Source organism: Ambystoma mexicanum, chromosome 4p (assembly GCF_040938575.1).
Source record: "Ambystoma mexicanum isolate Mex_15411 chromosome 4p, UKY_AmexF1_1, whole genome shotgun sequence".
Taxonomy (NCBI): domain Eukaryota; kingdom Metazoa; phylum Chordata; class Amphibia; order Caudata; family Ambystomatidae; genus Ambystoma; species Ambystoma mexicanum.
This window is the reverse complement of record NC_090927.1, coordinates 560,270,408-560,290,793: the sequence shown is the minus strand read 5'-3', so window position 1 is coordinate 560,290,793 and position 20,386 is coordinate 560,270,408.

Here is a 20,386-nt window from a genome sequence, read left to right as displayed (position 1 = left end):
GCTCATTGGCACAGGCATGGTTAACCGAAATGTGCCTACGTAATTTTCAGATGTTGAATGGCAGCACCTGTGATGACATACCATCTGTTCCCACATGGCATCGTGGGAATTCATCATCTACTATAGACTACATGTTCGTGTCCGAAGCCTTGCATCCTAGGATTCAATCGCTGAGGATCTGTGAATAGCAAATAGTGATCACGACATGTTATTCATGAAATTTGTGATATTTGATCCTGCCCAAAGGCCAAAGTGGGCTCACATACTCCAGGTCGAATCAAATAGAGTTTGTTTAAGATTGGAGGAGAGTGAAGTCAATGTAGTGATGACCCAGTACTGTCACCTAAGTGCAGATCTAGAGTACGATCAATTATTGACTCAATTTATAACTGTAAAGGTAGGCTTAAAAAATCCTAACATGGTCCGAGCCCATCACTTTGATCTCGAGATCCTTATTCAAAAACGAAGGATGCGTGCTGCACTTAGGAGAGCTAAATCCCTTGATGTTGGCACTCGAAAATTGGAGATAAAGATGGTGAAGCAAAAATATAAGAACTGGTTGAAAATGTATAAAAATACTCTACTGCAAAATGACGCTGAGCAGATGCTAGCCATACTAAAAAACAAAAACTTGAGGGACTTCTGGAGTTTTATTAATAACTTTCAAGCTCCTCAAATGGCACTGCAATCTTGTATGGTCTCAGAAGCCGCTTGGATAGCCCATTTTAAAGCCCTCTACAAAGCAGATGACCATGGAAGTATCCCATTGGAAACATCTTCGAAACCGTGGGCTTTGACATTTCGAAGAGAGGCTATTGTGTCTATAATCAAGAAGGCAAAAAACTCCCGAGCTCCTGGCCCTGACGGTCTTACCAATTTCACGATTAAGCAACATCGTGAACTATGGGCATCCATATGCGTAGCCTTATTTGACAGAATAAGTAAATGCCATAAGACCCCTAAATCCTGGAAATGCGCTGTCATTGTCCCTATATTTAAGAAAGGGAACAGATCATGCCCTAAAGATTATCGCCCAGTGGCATTACTGGATATTCTGAGGAAAATGTATGCCACAATGTTGCAGCAAAAATTGATGGCATGGGCAAACAAGTCTAATCATGTAGATAAAAGACAATCCGGATTTGTAAAACAAGTAGGCTGCTCGTTGAATCTGTTACTTTTGAACCTGATGAAGGTGGAGGCGATAAAATCGAACTCAAAGGTCTATTTGGCCTTTATTGACTTCTCATGTGCATTTGATACCATCGATAGGCCTCTCTTGTGGTTAAAACTACAAAGTTGGGGATGTCCAGCTGACCTTATAGCAGCAATTCGAGAATTGCACTCCGAAACATCCATAAAAATCCAGTTGGATCGGTCTGGAAACTTAACAGCCCCAATCAAAACCTATAAAGGGGTAAAACAAGTCTGTCCCCTAGCTGCCGCAATATTCAGTTTATTCATATCAGATATAGGGTTAGCGATTGACTCACTAAGTTCTTTTCCACCAATGGTAGCTAAGTCCCATCTAAGCTGGTTTCTATACGCCGACGATTTGGCTCTCATGGACCTAACACCTGTCGGCCTTCTGAGGAAGTTGAATGCGGTTGCTCAATATGTCGTATCTAACCATTTGGTGATAAACACTAAAAAATGTGAAATTCTGGTGTTAAAGAACCTTAATAGTGAAGGACGTAAAAAATCGAGTCATCCGAGATGGTACCTAGGTCAGGAGGTCATTCAGATAGCCCAGAACGTAAAATACCTCGGCATGTTAATAAATTCATCAATCAATGATGGTCCATCGATTACTGAAAACAAAAGGAAATGCAAGCAACTGGCAAGTCAAGCTGTCATCGTGCATAAAAAATTTGGGAAATTCTCACTAAAACCAGTGCTAGCTTTTTACCAGCAAAAAGTTATTCCAGTTTTATTATATGGCGCTGAAAACGCTTTGGGCTGCAGCTACGACACATGGGCATCGCTGGAACACTGTTTTTGGTCTAAGGTCCTGACTCTCCCAAGAGGAATCTCGACATCATGTGTGAGATATGAACTGTTGCTGATTTCGCTACATGCTAGGGTATGCTGGGCTCTGGTGAGTTTGTTTCGGAAAACTCGCCAGCGCAAGCATATACCACAATTTGACATCTTTTATGATCTGATGCCAACAAACAATAGCATGGTGTCATTATGGTCTAAAGATGTGAAGAGATCCTGATTGAATATGGGATCAGTCTGGATATGCTGCATAATAATCCAAACGCTGCCAAATTGAAAATCTGGGGCGCGGATTGGGAGCTAACTTGCTCACAACGAGCTACAGCTAAAATGATGAAGGACGTGCCGCTTGAAATAGGGCCTTTTAACACTCCCCAACGCTACATCAATTTGTTTCCAGATTCACAGGCTCGAAGAGTGTTCATGATACTGCGTTTAAACCTATTCAAAACTAAAGATCGGTTGGCGTCATGGAAAACCAACAGAGTTTTAAACTGTAGACTATGCCTTAAAGATAAGGAAACCCTGAAACATTTGGTGCTATTCTGCACCGCTCTTCGATCAGAAAGGACATTTCACCGGGGGCATTGGGGGCTAAATTACCCCTCCCGTTGTGCCGATGATTGGTGGGCCAATATGTTTCAAGGATTGGACATGAAATTGATATTACCATTGACTCGTTTTCTAATGTCAATTGAAAACCGCCTGAATGCGTTGTTGGTCGATGAGTAATGAGGACAGTGAATCAGCTGTTCAAAAAGAGAATTTGGGAGGGGTTTACTAAGGGATTCCTAAAGAATGTCGTCTTTTTTTTATGTGTTGTGTTCTGTATTTGTTTGTAACTATTTTAAAGGTTTGTAAGAAACCGATAAAATTAAAATAAAATAAAAATGATGTTGACCACCCGACAAGGAGTTTGGATCTTTTTGGGTGGTTTGTGAGTCATGATTTTTGCAAATTTGACACCAAATAAAAACGGATTTTTGAAAACAGCTTTGTTTCTTTTGCAATGATTTGCTCTGTGGGCAGCCAAATGATGGGTTTTGGCAGTGGTCTCCTGTGTTACCACTGACATAGGCAAAAGTAGATGGTGGCCTATTTTTCAGATTTTCACTGCTCACTTTCTGATGATTTCTAGCGAGCAGCATGCTTTCCGGCGGCCATGATGATGTTTCTGCTGCTAGCAATGCAGAGTAATGTTGCAGGGCTTGGACCAGTGGGTTAAGACGTGTAAGGATTTGCATTGCTCAAGCTTTCATACTTTTAAGTATGATATGATATGAAATCTATTATGCACCTGTACGCAAGTGTTTCTAGGCACGACAAGACAAGGTAGGGAAGTCGAAGGGAGGACAACATCATGGTTTTACTAGGCATTGTGTCATTCATATCGTTCAAGTGCGGGGAAGAGGGAAGGGAGAAGTGCCAGGGGATTAGGGGGATAACATGACATCATTAAAATCAGCACTTGGGAATTTTCATGACAGCCCAGGGCTCCTCAAAAGCCAACAGGGCTCAGGTATACCCATTCTTAAATTTCAGGCCAATGATTGGCCCATTTAAAGGCATTTTACTTCTGGCATTCATTGTGAAGGCCATTCTAACCAAGCCATTTTAATTGTGCCTTTCAACCCTCAGTGGTTGGTGTTGAAATCTGGAGTGCTGGGAGTGCTGGGAGCAGGTAAAACACACTCATGTCTCCCAATATGTGAATACTGGAAAGAAGACCCCTACAGTAAACAAAATGTGTGTACACTCCCCACTCCTCAAGGCGGTAGGGGGCACCAAATTTGGAGTTGTGGTGCTACACCAGCACAGCGCCTTTCAAATCTCGCCCAATGCAGATGTATCAGCAACGCTCTATTCAAATAAAAAGAGTTGGGATGACTGGGTGTATTTGAAATCATGGAAGCGGGGCATTGGCAGAGGTCTATGGATGTGTCTGCAACCAGATACCAGTGCATACTGCAGGTTAGGCAGGAGGTCCCTTGTGCAAGCCCTGTGGATCTCTCACGACTGTGATAACAGAATGCACTTAAAGGCAGGATATGACGGTGTTGCAAAAGCTCTGCAGACATCTCTATACTGGGAGACAGGTGTGTAAAGAAGCGCATTTTCATTGAGGGAGCATTTTCTTCTTTTCTCTTGTTTTTATACAGTGATGATGTATGTAATTTAATATGTACTTCTATTTTAATTTAAATGTTGTCATTTTGTGAAAAGTTGAGTTGTGACTAAAACACAATACATAAAAAAAGCAAATTCCCTAAGGTGTCCCCTGTACCCACAGATTTTATGTGTCTCCTACGCCCCTGAAGTTGACTGCTGATCGCGTCAAGTGACATGTCTTTGGATTTGCTGTGAGACCTGGCTTTTCTTAGTGCTCTCTTAACTAGGCAGACATGATGTAAATGGTCTTTCCAGGACCTGCTGTGGATTACGATAGCATCAATGTATGTTCCACAGAAAGAGGCATAGGATTGGAGGATTTGGTCCATTAACTTTGAAAGGAAGCTGGTGCCCCATGAAAGCCAAAAGGTAACACCTTAAATTGAAAAAATACTAATGACAATTTCAACGAATTTAAAATAACAAAAAAATAATGAATTATTTTTAGAAAATATGTGTGGGGTGGGGTAAAGGGGTAAATCCTTTTGGGGGGAATGGGTACATTTTTGCAAAGAGAAACAGGGGTTTACAGGGACCCCACCCCAAATAAACAAAAAAAATGTTATTTCTTTTCATTATTTTTAATTTGTTAAAATTTAATTTGTTGTTTAATGATTCAATTTTATCACATGGAACCACCTGACATATGCTTGCCAGGTCGTTTCCTCTTGTACTTTCAACTTCCTGCTATGGTTCTTTGCCAGGACTTATGTTCTTGTACTTTCAACTGTCTGGTACTTTCCCTGCCAGGACTTTACATACATTATGGTTCCTCTTTACATCCAAGCAGCATATATCTTTGTCAACTTGGTATATTTACTTGTTTCCATAACTTCATATTTTTCACATTGTATTTGGAGCAGTCACTGACATGCCCAGGGGTCCCCACCTTGCTGGGGCTGACTCACCAGCTCTATGAAGCATCTTTAGACTTGTTTGCGCTTATGCGGCATACCTTTGCCATTTGCTCCCCACTCCGGGCTGCACTGACATCTCTCAGGCTTCTCCCATGGCTCTGCTCCTGCACGCCTGCTTCTGTTCAGCTCCCGGTAAGGATAACACTGCTCCTCCCAGCTGCCGGATGCTCAGAAATCCTTTTGCAGTTCCTGCCATCTCCATGGCGCACATTGCTTGCACCACATTACTTTCCTTCTCTGTTGGCAAGTTCTTTTGCTCCACCGCACCAGCTCATGGCTTCAGCCTCCACACACCTTCAATGGAGATTCCACGTCTGATCTCTATCTTATAGTCTGGTTGTCATTTTTAAAGGTCCCGTGCATAGGTGCTCTTTGCCAAACAACTACCACGCTCTCAGCGCTTGATGCTCCTGCTTCTCTGCATCGATTCCTTCATCCTCTTCATCTCAGTACTTAGGTGGTTGTGGGAATTGAAGTCCACTGATATCAAATGATGATTTAGATGGTTGTGGGAATCAAAGTCCATTGATGGTTCCTGATGCATCGTACTTGGAGAATCTTTCTCAGTTATTCCATATGGAAGATCAGTTCTACATGAAGGAAAATTAGAACTGCAAAGCATTTTCTTTGAGCTTTTACTCTTCAAGTTATGGATGGAAGTTTGGCCTAATGGGTGTTGGGAAAATCTTTCTTCCTTTTCCTGACAGGGGGGAAGAGATGAATGGCAATAGGCCATCAAAGTATTGGCTAACAGGTGGTTTTCCTCATGAGAAAATAGGGGACAGTACACCTCATCCAATGACGTCTTAAGATCTCGCCGGTGGCTTTCTCCTCCCATGTCATCCTCCCTCATATAGCCGCAAGAGTCAGAATCAGGTAGCGGCTGCCATTCCCTAGCCACATGGGAGGAGGCTACCGCAGGGGAACCCATGTTGACTCCATTGGATTCATCACATACCCTTCCCCTAATGTCACTGGTTCTCTCAGCACCTATTGGATAATGGTAAAGCAAGGAAGTCAACGTTATCCTGTTTTACTCCTTTCCTATGCTTGACTGTAAAACAATAGGGCTGTAAATCTAAGAACCAGTGCAAGACTCTTGCATTTGTGTCTTTGCAGAGGCGCATCTGTGTTACGCGAGTGTGGTCAGTAATCAGCCTGAACTTCCTACCTGTTAGATATTATTTGAGGTAGGTTATAGCCCACTTTATGGTCAAGGCTTCTAACTCAATAGTGGCATTGTTTTTCTCTTGTGGGTAAAATTTCCTACTAATGTAGAGGATAGGATGCTCAATGCCATCATGATCTGTGAAAGGACTGCCCCCAGGCCAATATGTGAAGAATCTGCCTGTAGAATAAATTACCAGTTGCAATCTGCCACGTTCAACACAGGCTCCCTACACATAATGTGTTTCTGCTCATGTATCAGAACTGGCACCACTAGCACTCAATCAATGCACGAATGGTCTGTGATGCTGGTGGGCTGTTCATGGATGTGTATGTCAATTTTCCTGGGCTCCGTCCACGACAGCCATATATTTCGGGTTTACAGCTTGTGTGTGCAGTTGGAAGTCAGAAACTATGGGGACATGTGGCTGATAGGTAAGCACTCCCAGAATGTTCCCCCAAACAGAAGCATCCATGCATCCACACACAGGTGCATGATGCAGGTGATGTGGGTTATCCATTTCGCACCTACCTCATGACACCATAGAGGTGACAGGTGACTGGTGACTGGTCAGTATGCAACAGGAAAGGTACAAAACAGTACAGAGGTACAGAGGCCACCAGGGGCATTATTGAGTTGCCCATTGGCCACCTGAAGTCATAATTCAGATGCCTAGATCACTTGGGGGGTGTTCTCCTGTACAGTCCTCATGTCATGTGCGATATCATACATGTCTTTTGCATACTGAATAACATTACAGTGTGCTGTGCAATGCATATAAATGCAGACCTAATAGCTGACCTCATGCCAGAGCCAGGCACCAGGCCACCATCCATGGGTAGCCCCATGTGACAGCAGCACGATTGAGGGAGTGGCCGGTCAATGGGTTCTTTACACGAGCATGCATGCTTCCAGGACGGTACAGTAACCACACATGAGACAGTGTCTATGTTGGGAGGATGGCAAGTGACAGGCACGTCCCGCACACTTCCTCCTTCCTGAGATGCCAAAGGAAACAGACATATGTCCATGCCAACACAAAGAAAACAAACACACCTCCACACACACAGCCTCGCACAGCACAAAAAACCATGACAGTTACATACAACCGTTACCACACACAAGTACTGAAAATCCACAAAAACCCATAAAGGATGATCATGGATCAAGAGGGAATTAACAGCAACTCCAACATCAGTGTCTACACGTACACCCACACCACCACACATGTAGCCTACATGACATGTCACACATGACCCAATGTCTGCATGCTGCACCCATAACAATGAACAATTGTGAATGACACATTGTGACACAACAATGAACAGGGGGGGAATGTCTCAAGAAACACATATAAATTGTATAAACAATAGACTCCCACTAATAGAAGAGAGAGTAAGCTTGGTCAAGTATAACCTTTATGCATTCAACTTTAATTAATATACTTCACAGAATTCCATACGAATTGACCAAATATTTGTCCTATAGTTTGTATAAACATCTAGTTATGAACAACTGATATTCCTCTTCCTCAGGACAATGGGCAAATGTTCACCAATATACATTAGAGTATGTGTGTTATATTGGAAGAATATCCCGACTTGTTCTTGTTCATCAATATTCATATGGCATCGCCCTTAGCTGAATTGGGATCAATATTTTCTGCAAAATTAAATAAACAACAATATAAAATTCAGTCTTCGGTATACTGATGTTAAAACACACGGCGATGGGAAGGCAATACTGCTCAGCATACACTGGACTGATGCATGGGTGTGTTGAAAGGACACATGCCAACTGCTGGCACAAGTGAGGGGTACATGGTCCATTGTTTTTGTGCATGTTAATGTGTGTAGTAATGTTGTATTTTCAATGTAGGTGTGTGAATCTGCCAATGTGTTCACAATGTGGATCACCCCATCCCTCTACTTCCAAAGTCACAACTTCCCTCCACACTTAGGCAGGCCATGTCTCAGCGTCATGCAAGTACCATTAGACAAGTGTTGGTTGAGAAGAACATTTTATTTTGTGGAGTACATACCACTGTGACTTGCAAGTGTGTGGTGCTGGACAAGGGACAGTAGGGGATGTGTAGGGGTGTATGTTATAATGACCTGGTGGGGGATGTTCGTGGATTGAGTGGCACATGTGACAGAGGGTCCTGGGGTGGGGTGGAAGAGAGGAATGCTCTGAGTGCGACTCAGGTAGGATGCATATTTCATATTAAAAGGGACACATAGCTGAGGCATACTGTTTGTTTATATACCCACCACTTTATTCTCCATGCGAACCTCTGTACCCATTCACACTCACTAACTACCACCGCCCATTCAAAATGCATCTTCCTTTTAAGTCTTTCCACTCACTGTTTCTTTCATTAGACACTCATCTTGTGCTTACTGTTCACACTCAATATATATTTTTGAAAGAAAAATGTAACAAAGTGAGTTGTTGTTGATACAAGCAAACAACAGTCTCCTTGACCAATGCTTTCATGTATTCCATTTAAACCACAGCACACATTCAAGCCTTTATATGAAAGAGAGAATGGATATAAGTGCACTTGCATCCAAGGTATCTGCTGAAATTGATCAGCATTCTCACACATAACATAATGGCCCTGCAACCAACTGCTTTCAATAGGTTGTGGCCTACAACTCCCATAATCCATCAAAAATCGCTGTAGCAGCTAAAGCGGTTTTAAATTGCACAGAAAAACATAGAACAACAGATTACAGAACCCAAAATATATGTATTGCATTGCTGAAATGCATTCCTATTGTATATCCTTGGAGTGACATTTACACTATGTTATGAAGGCTTCAGGACATGCTTAAGATGAAGTGTGCTAATGATACTAACCTACCATCAATAGTAAGAAAGCAATAGGAATTCCACCAGTTTTATCTTTTGAGTATGCATGAAAAATACATTTGTCCGGTACTGCCATAATGATAAGAGGTTTCAATTGATGGTAGCATCTGCAGAATGATGCAAGTACGGGAGCATACAGCATTAGTAGTGACTGGCAAATGTCTAATAGTTATACATTTTCTAAAACTATTAGCATTGCCAATGTTTATTGTTTGTTTACTGTATACTGTATTTAAAGTCGGCGTAGGTTTCTGTTCTTGTGGCAACAATGGGGGGGGCTGAGATTCATGTTTAAGGTTTTGGCTTTCCGAAATATGACGGTTGGTTGGTCATCAATGAATTTGCTAATATGCTCGTCTAGTTTCAGGAGGTGCCAATTTTTTCATAAAATTAGTTTTAGGAGTCCATGATTGGCGCAATATGTGGTAATAAATTTAACTTTGTCTTGTGACTGGTCCAATGGTTGTGTTTTGTTGATCAAAGTTGATTCTCTGGTTAAGCTCATTGCCTTTTTCTGTGCTGCTTTTATATATTTGGCTTTATAACTTCTCTCTCTAAATCTCTGGTAAAGCAATCTACATTCTTGTTCGAATACTTGTTGGTTGGTGCAATTTCTACGTGCTTGAATAAATTCACCTTTTGGAATATTGTTTTTGACTAGGCCAACGTGGCAGCTGGTGGCATACAACGTGGAATTGACTTCGGTTTCTTTACGAAAAGTCTTTGTTAACAGTTTGTTATCTTCCACATACATTGTCAGATCTAGAAAGTTAATTGTTGTTGGGTTGTTGGTGCCTGTGAATATGACTCCTGGATTGTTGATATTTGCCCTTTGCATGAATTCATCTAGCTCCTCCTGTTGTCCTTTCCAAATCAGGAGAACATTGTCTATATAATGGGCCCACATATTCACGTTCTTTTTGAAAGATGGGTCTGTGTAAATGTGCATATCTTCATACATACCCATAAATAGGTTGGCAAGGGCGGGGGTATATTTAACCCCATTTGCTACTCCAATTTTTTGTTTGTAGAATTTGTCATCAAAGATGAAGATGTTATTTTCCAAAGTTAGTGAGAGCCTTTCTTTGAGCATTGTTACAAAATGGAAATGTGATGCTGATTCCTCTTTAAATGTAAACTGGAGATTTTGGATTGCAACTTCATGTTTGATGGATGTGTACAATGCTTTCACATCCCAGGTTGCAAAATTTAAATCACATTGATTGCCAAATGATTTGATTTAATGTATTGATTATATCTGTTGTTGCCACAAGAACAGAAACCTACACCGACTACATGGTTGCCAACACAACCAGCAGGCTTTAAAAATTGTGGGACATGTACAATGTGCAAATATGCACATGAACCCACTAATAAATTTAGGGACAATTTTGGAACAACAATAAACATCAATGATAACATTAATTGTAGATCTATATATGTTGTCTATGCTATTATTTGTATCTGCCGGAAAATCTACATAGGCAGCCCCATCCGTGAACTAAGGATCAGAATACGGGAACACCTGTCCCTAGTGGGCAGTCAAGACGGAACATTGCCCCTATCGGTGCATTGGCAAATTTTTCATCAATTGGAGGACAAACGCAACATCAGATTCATTGGATTTAGCAAAGTACACCCCACCAGGCGAGGTGGCAACACAGAATTGCGTCTACGGCAACAATTTGCAAATTCAGATCGACCACCATTGCTTTGAATTCAGATAATGAGATGGGAGTGTCACCTTCTTGAGGAACTGGACCTTGACGTCACTGAGACATAGTTCACAGCCAGCTCTGTCACCAGCTTTGACACACTCCTACCTGAAGGCTACAAGATCCTCTCCGTGCCCAGGCCCAACTGTGCAGGGGGGGTGTTGCCCTTATCTTCCCTGAGTGGATTCCTGCCACTGTCACTCCTACGCAGACCTACTCCTCTTTTGAATGCCTTGTCTGCCATCTCTCTCTCTCTCCTAGCCATTCCCTTACCGTGGCTACTATCTATCGGCCACCTGGTCAAATCTCCTCCTTCCTCTCTGAGTGGGCTGACCTCTCCTCCTCACTCCTGTCCTCAACCACTCAACTCCTCTTTCTTGGTGACTTCAACATCCACTTGGATGCCACCTGTCCCCCCACGGGACTCTTTCATGACCTTTGCGACTCTCTCTCTCACTCTCTATTCTCCCATCTGGGCCTACTCATTCTGCGGGGCACACTCTTGATGCTCTGATCTCGTCTGACATTCCCCTCTCCGTCCCTCTCTCCTGGAGTGATCACTTTCTCCTATCTTCCCACCTCACCCTCCCTACCCCACAGGCAAAGCCACCCTCATCACTGCCACCCACCTTCTCGGTCATCCCACCCATGAAGCGCATGTCAGTTGAGGCTTTCGCTGCCACCTTCTAACCCCCACCTCCCCTTTCGGCTGACTCCCACCCTGACACAGCCCTCTCCATGCTCCACTCTGCTATATCTGATACTCTTGATATCCTTGCCCCTGTCATTAGAATCCGCCTGAAGCCCAAAGCCAAATGTAACTCCTGGTATGACTCGGAGCTCGTCACCCTTAAACGCAAATGCAGGGTGGCAGAGAGGAAATGGCGTGCTTCATGTTCATCCTCTGACAAACTGGCCTGCCGCCTGCTCCAAAGGCAATACCGTCTCTCCGTTCTCACCAAGAAGAGAGCCCTTATCCAAGCCCGCATCTCTGCAGCATCTAACAACTCGGCCGAACTCTTTAAAATCTGCAAGGAGCTTGCCAACCCTGCTGCAGTCTCTACCTCTCCTGTCCCCTCCCAGGGCCTCTGCACTGCACTGGCCTCTCACTTCATCTCTAAAACTCAGGTCACCCTGTCCTCACTCTCCTCCTATCACCACCCTCCCTCTCTTCCTGGCTCTTCCTCGGGCCCTTCTGCAGCCACCCCCCCTCCCTCCTTCTCTGCCTTTCCCCTTTTTTCTGCTGACAAGGTTTCCAGACAGGTCTGATCTATGAAAGTCTCATCTAAACAGGTTCACCCCTTTTCCTCCAAAACTATCAAGGACCACATCGACTCCCTGGCTCCTGCCCTGGCTGACTTTTGCAACTACTCCTTCGCCTCTGGAGTCTTCCCATCCCCCCTTAAGCACTCCCTTGTGCACCCTCTTCTTAAGAAACCCTCTTCTGACCCCTCCTGCCCGGCTAACTATCGCCCAATCTCCATCACTCCCTTCCTGGGCAAGCTCCTGGAGAAACTGGCCATCTCCCAGCTTAACCTCCATGCTGAATCTGTTGGCAGTCTTCATGACCATCAATCTGGCTTCAGAGCTGCCAGAAGCACGGAAACTGCTCTCCTGAACATCCGTGAGGACCTACTCTTGAACCTTGACACCAACACTCCGTGTGTTCTCATTCTGTTCTCATTCTGCTCGATCTCTCTTCTGCCTTTGACACTGTCAACCATGCCATCCTGCTCAACCGTCTCCGTGATAACCTGGGTATCACTGGTCAGGCTCTGGCGTGGCTGACCTCTTTCCTCTCCAATCGACCCTCCCAGGTCCAACTGGGGTCCTTCCTCTCTGACATCTTTTTCTCCACCTGTCGTGTCCCCCAGGGATCAAATCTCTCCCCCTGGCTGTTCAACCAGTACCTGGCACTCCTTGCCCACCGCATCGCCGCTCTCTGCCCCAACTTTCAGTGCTATGCGGACGATACCCAGCTCATTTTCAGGCTACCCTCGGTCTCATCCTCTCCTTCCCTCATCTCTGACTGTCTGTCTGCTATCCAGGAATGGTGTGCCGGCAATGACCTCTGCCTTAATGCCAGTAATACTGAGATTCTACTCATTGGCACACCCACTCCCTCCTTCCCTGCAGCTCTCTGGCCGGCCTCTCTTGGCCCTCTTCCTGCTCCTACCTGCAAGGCAAAAAACCTCAGGGTTATCTTCGACTCCACACTCTCCTTCTCTCCTCATATATCTGACGTCTCTAAGAAGTCACACTACCAGCTGCACCTCCTCAGAGGTATTCTTCCCTTTCTCTCCTTCCCCCAGAAGCTCACTGTCTCACGAGCCCTGGTTCTCTCAAAGCTGGACTACTGTAACAGCCTCTATCTTAATCTGCCTGCCTCCACTCTCCGCCCTCTGCAACTCATCCAGAACAGAATTGCGAGACTTGTCCTTGGCCTCAAGCCCAGGGACCGTATCTCTCCAGGACTGAAGTCTCTACACTGGCTCCCAGTGGCTGCGAGGATAAAGTTCAAAACCCTCTGCATTGTCCACAAGGCCTTCTGGGGTGTGGGGCCTAAATACTTTCAACTCTCTCTTCCTAAATATCTTCCTTCACGAGCCCTTCGCTCATCCGTCTCCAACTCCCTCAGGGTCAGCCGCTTCTCGAAGCAACCAGCTGGGGGTAGATCTCTCTCTGTGGCAGGGGCCTCCCTCTAGAACAGCCTTCCTACCTCCCTGAAACTTGAGGAGAACCATCGCCGGTTCCGGAAGCACCTAAAAACCTTCCTCTTTGCTTCTGCTTTCTCTCTCCCTCTCCGCTGCTAATTCTTCGCTGAATCTGCACCGAATCTGCAACTGGGCCACTCTCGCCGACCTTGGTCCTGGGCCCAGCCACTCTCCACTTGCACTGCCTCCCTGGCAACCCCTGCACTGCGGGACTGTCTCTGTATCCCTACAGCCCCCGTTCCCAGCACTTGTCTGCACTTACCTTGCACTTGCCACCAGCTGGCCCTTTATTTATTTTATTCTACTTACCTTGTACTGCACTTCCCCCCTCCCGTCCCCTTGCACTTCTCCCTTCCCCCTACCCCTGCACTTGCACGATCTGAATGACACCTGGCCTAGTAGGATCGTTGTCTGTCTTCCTCTTGTTCCCCACTCCCTGCCTCGTCGCACCTTGAAACACTTGAAACACTTGTCTATAGGCGGGTTACAAATGCCATATCATATCATATCCTGTAAGACTGAACATTTCTGTGATGACCATTAAAGACATGATCATACAGTAACAGAGAACCACTGGATTTACCATTTGTGCTTTAGAATTGCATTGCTCTAAATGGGTGTTCCAAGCATGTAATATTGAATATAATTGTAATATGACTCACTTGTTGATTATTTTTTTTTTTTAACATAAGTTAGACTTCAACTCTTACTATTCTAATGCTGACCCTGATTGAAAAAGGCAGAGAACCTGCCGAAACACGTGTCTCACTTAAGGGCATTACACTATAAATACAACTCTATTGCTTTAATCCAAGCTTGTGTATAGTATTCATTGGTGCTGCCTATTATGTGAAGTAGAGCATTTTTTGTTTTTTATGTCTCTTAATTCCTAAACAACTCTTCCATATGAACTGAAAAATAAAATTACTTCTAAATGTTATAACTATACTTTAAACCCTACTACTCACACTACATTATATTATTATACATTCGAAAACACTATATAAAATCCCACAACATTATACAATATTTGTATTTTCACAAATAAGGAAAGGTGAGAAGCATACATTTGTTCCTAGCCATATCAATGAGCACACTCCTCTCAAGCTTTCAATGCATAGATAATAATAATAATAATTTTGTATTTATATAGTGCCACAAACCCTCAGGCATCTGAGCACAGCTTATTATTACCCATGGTTTGTGGTGCTTATTTATTGACCTCGGAAGGATGAAAGGCTGAGTTTGGCCCTGCTAGTATTTGAACCTGCATTGGCAAGCTTTGCATGGATGTCAAAGCGAGTGCTCTACTCGCTGTGCCACTTGACAGGCTGTCAGTAGAACATTAATTACTGGCAACCTTATAAGTGCTGTGACATATTTTTCTGTCACAAAATACGTCTACCCATATTAAACAAAGGTAATAGTCACTCTAGACAATCCATGAGTAATGCTCTCCATTTACACCACATTTCACCAATAAGCAGTTTTATGGCAAAGAGGACAAATGAGGGACAAATGAAACACTACTTGCATTTGCACTGCTCCCTTCATCTATGCCACACAAATGATTCAGTATGTGTACTGAAATGTATTAGAATTGTTACAACTCAAAAGCATTGCATCCTGCAGTTTCCCATATGTTCTGAACTACAACTTCCACACAACCTCAACATTATTTATAGCAGCTAAAGCACATGGAAACTGTACACCAACACATCTGACAAAAAAACCTGCAGAACCATAAAGACCATTATTGCATTGTTGTAATGCAGTCCTACTATATAGTATATATCCTTGGAGTGACCTATGCCTTAAGTTATAAAAGTCTCACAACCTAGTTATGCCACTTAATCTTATCATAACATAGAGTGTGCAAACAATAGTAACCTAGCATCAATATTAAAGAAGTACTACGAGTGCCACTACATTTCACATGTCAGTAGCCATGGGAAATACTTTCTCAGGTATTGGAATTCTGGTATTAGTTTGCTATTGATGGTAGCACCACCACAAGGGTGCAAATACCTCAACATATAGTAGCAATGTTTGGCTACTGTCTAATACTTATAAATAGTTTAAAACTGTTGGCGTTGCCAATACCTTTTTATTTACTGTATACTATATATTAAAATGCACAATATCCCTGTGGGGTTCAGCTGCTTCATAGACTAGCATAAAGCAAATACCCCCACACAGATCTCTTCTTCATTATCCAAGCCATGCAAGCATGGCAGGGAATGTCTTCAATTATAAGTATACCTTCCATGACAGATTCCTATTTTCCATAGGGACTCATTACATGTGGGACAATACTTACGCACTAACAACTGTTCACAATTACATTTACTTTCTTCCCAACATACAAGTAACATATCAGCAGAAAAGCCTTCAATAATAAAAAAAAAAAAACAGCCATGGTTAAAATATTGTAACTGCACACTATGCATACATTATAACGTTTTACTGTATCCCGACATGCAAATAACCTATCAGCAGAAAAGCTTTCAATACAAAAAAACCAAAACAAAACAGTACTGGTTAATATATTGTAACTGCACTGCATGCATCCATTATAACGTTTTACTATGTCACCATCTAGCCCATTGCTGTACTATGTATTGCAATTACAAGCAAAGGTGTCAACCTCGCTCACTCATCAACAAAAACAGCGTCTACAAAACACCAGCAATATCCATCACTGAATCTGATTAGGCACAGAAAGTGCGCTGGTGAAAATGAAATTGATTTTAAATGTAAATAATATACTCCCTGCATATTTTTATGATCTATTAAGGTGTGCAATATTCCAATATATGTGTTACAGTTCACACCTTTGGCGTTTACACAGTAAACTCATGGTACTCTTCCCTCACAGCACTGCCATTGTTTCCAACATAACTCAGCGAAAAAAATGAAAGTGGACCACCACATTTTATTCTGAAATTGAGAAATCACAGATCAATGTGAATAAAGTCGTTTCTGATTTCACAAAAATATGTGGATATCCAATTACAACATCCACTTTTACATGTCTAATCTTTATAGTCATGATGGAGTGCATAGAACTGATGATGGACATGTGGTCTTCCTTGAGAACATTAAATCAACAATACAACTTTGATAAATCAATCAATATACCCCAAAACAGTCCTTTTAAGGACTACCTATTGCACATACATACATATACATGTAAATGTACAACGCAAACGTTAATTTGTACTATTACTGCATACCAGCATAGGAAACCTTGTCGCTCCCGTCTCGCTAGATGCTGTTGGCCCATCTCTGTGCCCCTCTGAATCCCACCCCCGCTTTATATCTGTTCTGTTGTTACCTTTGAAAAGCCCTATGTATGCATCTGTACTATTGTACACCTCTGTAAAGTGCTCTGTTGTGTATCTGTATTGCTGTATACTTCTGTAAGGTGCTCTAGTGCTTCTCGAAGCTAGGTCCACACTCAATAAGTATAATAATAATAATAATAATAATAATAATAATAATAATAATAATAATAATAGCAGCGATTATACCATGACTATGAAACAAAACACAACTCTCACACTACATTTTCATATAAATACCTTCTATAGGCGGCTCTTAAAAGAGCTGTTGCATTTTATATACAAATTATACCCAGAAAATTGTATTCAATTCAGAGAACCCCGCTCCTTCTTCCATTCCACTACTGCATTATTCAAAGAATTACAAAAAGACCAATATTTCTCTGTGCTATTCTCTTAAATAGTTAATTCACTTTCTTTTGCCAAAAAGAAAATATGCTGTGCACCCAGTCAAAGCTTCACAGCTTGAGCACAAATACTCCCTTGAAAGTGATATTGCAAAACCAGACGAATTTAGTTAGCCAGTGCTTTTCACACACTTAACCTATATCCTTCACATCACTATGCTAGTTTCATTCTTCTTCTTCTTCTTCTTAATTATCGAAAGCGTGGGCGGACCCACGCAGGCGCTTCCCCATCCTATAGGATGATGTGCACCGTACCCACTAATTATTATTTGGCTCCATTTAAGCTCACAACTCCTCCCACCTCCCCGTCTGCCTCACAAAATCCAACATCACACTATTCCTTCTCCTGCTTCCCTTCCCATCACCTCCCAGTAAAATCCTCTCATTCAACTCAGCCACGCCCAACGCAGTCAACCGAACCCTCATCAATTCTCTCTCCGTAACATGTCTTTCACATCTAATCAAAAAATGTCCCACCGTTTCAGGCACCCCACACACCATACAGTCCCTTGATTCACGCTTCCCTATTCGAAATAGACAGTCATTCAGCCCCACATGACCTATCCTCAACCGATTCAGCATCACCTCCTCCCCCCTCCTCCATTCTGAACTCCCTGCATCCACCTTCACCGACACTTTCCCACGAACACCGAACATCCACCTGCCCTCCACCCCATTCACCCACCTCTCCTGCCACTCATCCAGGACCCGTCTCACCATCACAGCCTTCACCTCATCCACACTCAAAGGCAACCTCACATCAATCGCTCCCCTCCTCATACCCTCACCCGCCGCCAGATCCACCAACTCATTTCCCAAAATGCCACTGTGACTGGGAACCCACGCCAACGCTAGTTTCATTCTAAAAATTAAATATTCCTCCACATTCTTCTGAACACTCAGATTCATCACTTGACAACGCAGTGATTGCGTTTTAAGAATCTGTGAAATGGTCTCAATTTGTCCACCTGCCAAAAATATAATACGTTTGTATGCAGTCTTCAAATCCATATCTGCTAATAACACACATCTACCTAAAGAGAATATAAAAGAAGTACTACCCACAATACCACAATATCTTGCAAAATAAACCTTCTATCAACCAATCACATATTCTTTTCAAACTCATAATCTCATTGTTCTAAACTTTTCACCTTTGACTTTATAATCGTGGTTACAAAATATTCAGGTATAACTTTATAGCCGCAGCTACCAATGCAGCCGTCATAGCCATAGACATCGAAGCCCACCATGATACATGACATCCTATTGGAAGACTCATAACCATGGCTATGGTAGGTGTGCTATTACCAGGCCTACACTGCTGATCTGAAACAAACATCCTCACAAAAATCAAATATTACCAATTCATTTAAATGGCTAAAAAGATGATTTTTCCAGTTTTTACTGCTTTTTTGGGGGTTTCCACAGCCCCTTATGGTGACTCTGAGAAGCGTGCTCCCATTGGCCAGTCAGATCTGCACGGCTATGTCCGAGCCAGTGTAGCCATGGAAATCGAAGCCTGCTGAAAATACATGACAAGTGGGTGGCTAATAACCGCGGCTATGGTAGGGACGGTATTACCACAGCTTCATGGCTGATCTGAAACAAACTTTAAAATGTGTAAGGGTGCAGAAGTAAGGCTCAGTCACAAAGGTGCCACGGTTTTGGTTATAAACTTTTATTCACCAATGAAAGGGTTGGCTACATGGCCTCTCTGTCCCTAAAGCTAAAAGGGTTATCCATGCCTCAAAGAAAACCATTAAAATGTCACGATGTCAAATAAAGAGTCTGTCACTGTTGTGTCCTAAAGAAATACTTCTGACCATAACACTAATAACCAAAATCAAATGTGTAAGGGTGGTCTCTTCCAAAGTAAAGTGGTAATGACAGTTCGTTCCAACAGCAAAATTCCCAATGTCTCAGGTTATCAAAATGTCAAAATAAACCTTAAATAATGTATACGGGGCTAGCTCCTTTCCACTGGATTCCTTCTGGTTCTACTATAAAAGTTAAGTTGACATTATAAATATCCTGAAATGTATTATTCCAATGAATAGGGGTCACTCCTTTCGCCTGGATTCCTTCTATTTTCTTTTCCTTATCTCCTTGGGTCCCAGACCCCTTATCGTCTTGGACAAACTTCACTGTACTTTTATATTCTATTATGGGTGCCAGCCTCAGACTCACAGTTCAGGATTCCAGACTCACAGTTCTGTATTATACCAGCTCGGTGTACTCTCCAGCCAAGCTTAGGTTTTCTTTTGTTATCTCTCTTTTGCTTTCAGGGCCCAAGACCCTCATATTCTAAATTTCTGCTTTGGGTGTGGGTCCCAGACTTGTAATGTGCGGTCGCAATAGCTTAGTTTACTCTCCTGGCAAGCGTATGCTTTCTTATGGACTGTCACTGTTTCTCTCGAGGTCCAACACCCTCGTGTTCTCTTGCTTTCATATGGGTCCCAGGCTTGCAATGCTGTGTTGCAATAGCTTGATCTACTCTTCTGCCAAGCATTTTCTCCCTTCTGTACTGTCTCTGCTTCTCTCAGGGTCCCAGGCCCTCTTATTCTCTTGCTCTCACATGGGTGTGCGTCCCCGACGTGCAGTGTGCTGTTGCAATAGCTATGTTTACTTCCCTGCCAAGCATATGTTCCTAATGTACTGTCTCTGCTTCTCTCAGTTTCACAGAACCTTTCATTCTCTTGCTCTCATATGGGGGCGGGTCCCAGACCCTCTTATCTTGTGCTGTGCAGTTGCTCCCTGGTTCCTCCCAGACCTCCAGCACCTATCGGTCTGCCAGCGTACCTGTTTCTGTGGATTGTGTCTTCCAAGCAGCAGTGCATCCCTCTGAGGGTCCAGCAGTGTTTGGACATTCTTTGCGGGCAGCGGCGTCCCCGTCGGTCAATTTGCATTTGGGTTTTTCTTCTTGTGGTGGTCACTCAGTCAGTCTCTTCTCCCTTCTTGGGATGAGGCTTTGCTTTCCAGCAGTTTGCTGGGTCTGCGGATGCCCAGAGGTTTGTTTGGGCAGCAGGCAAAGTAGCTCTTTCTTTGAGCTCCCATTCGACTCCATGCACAGCGTC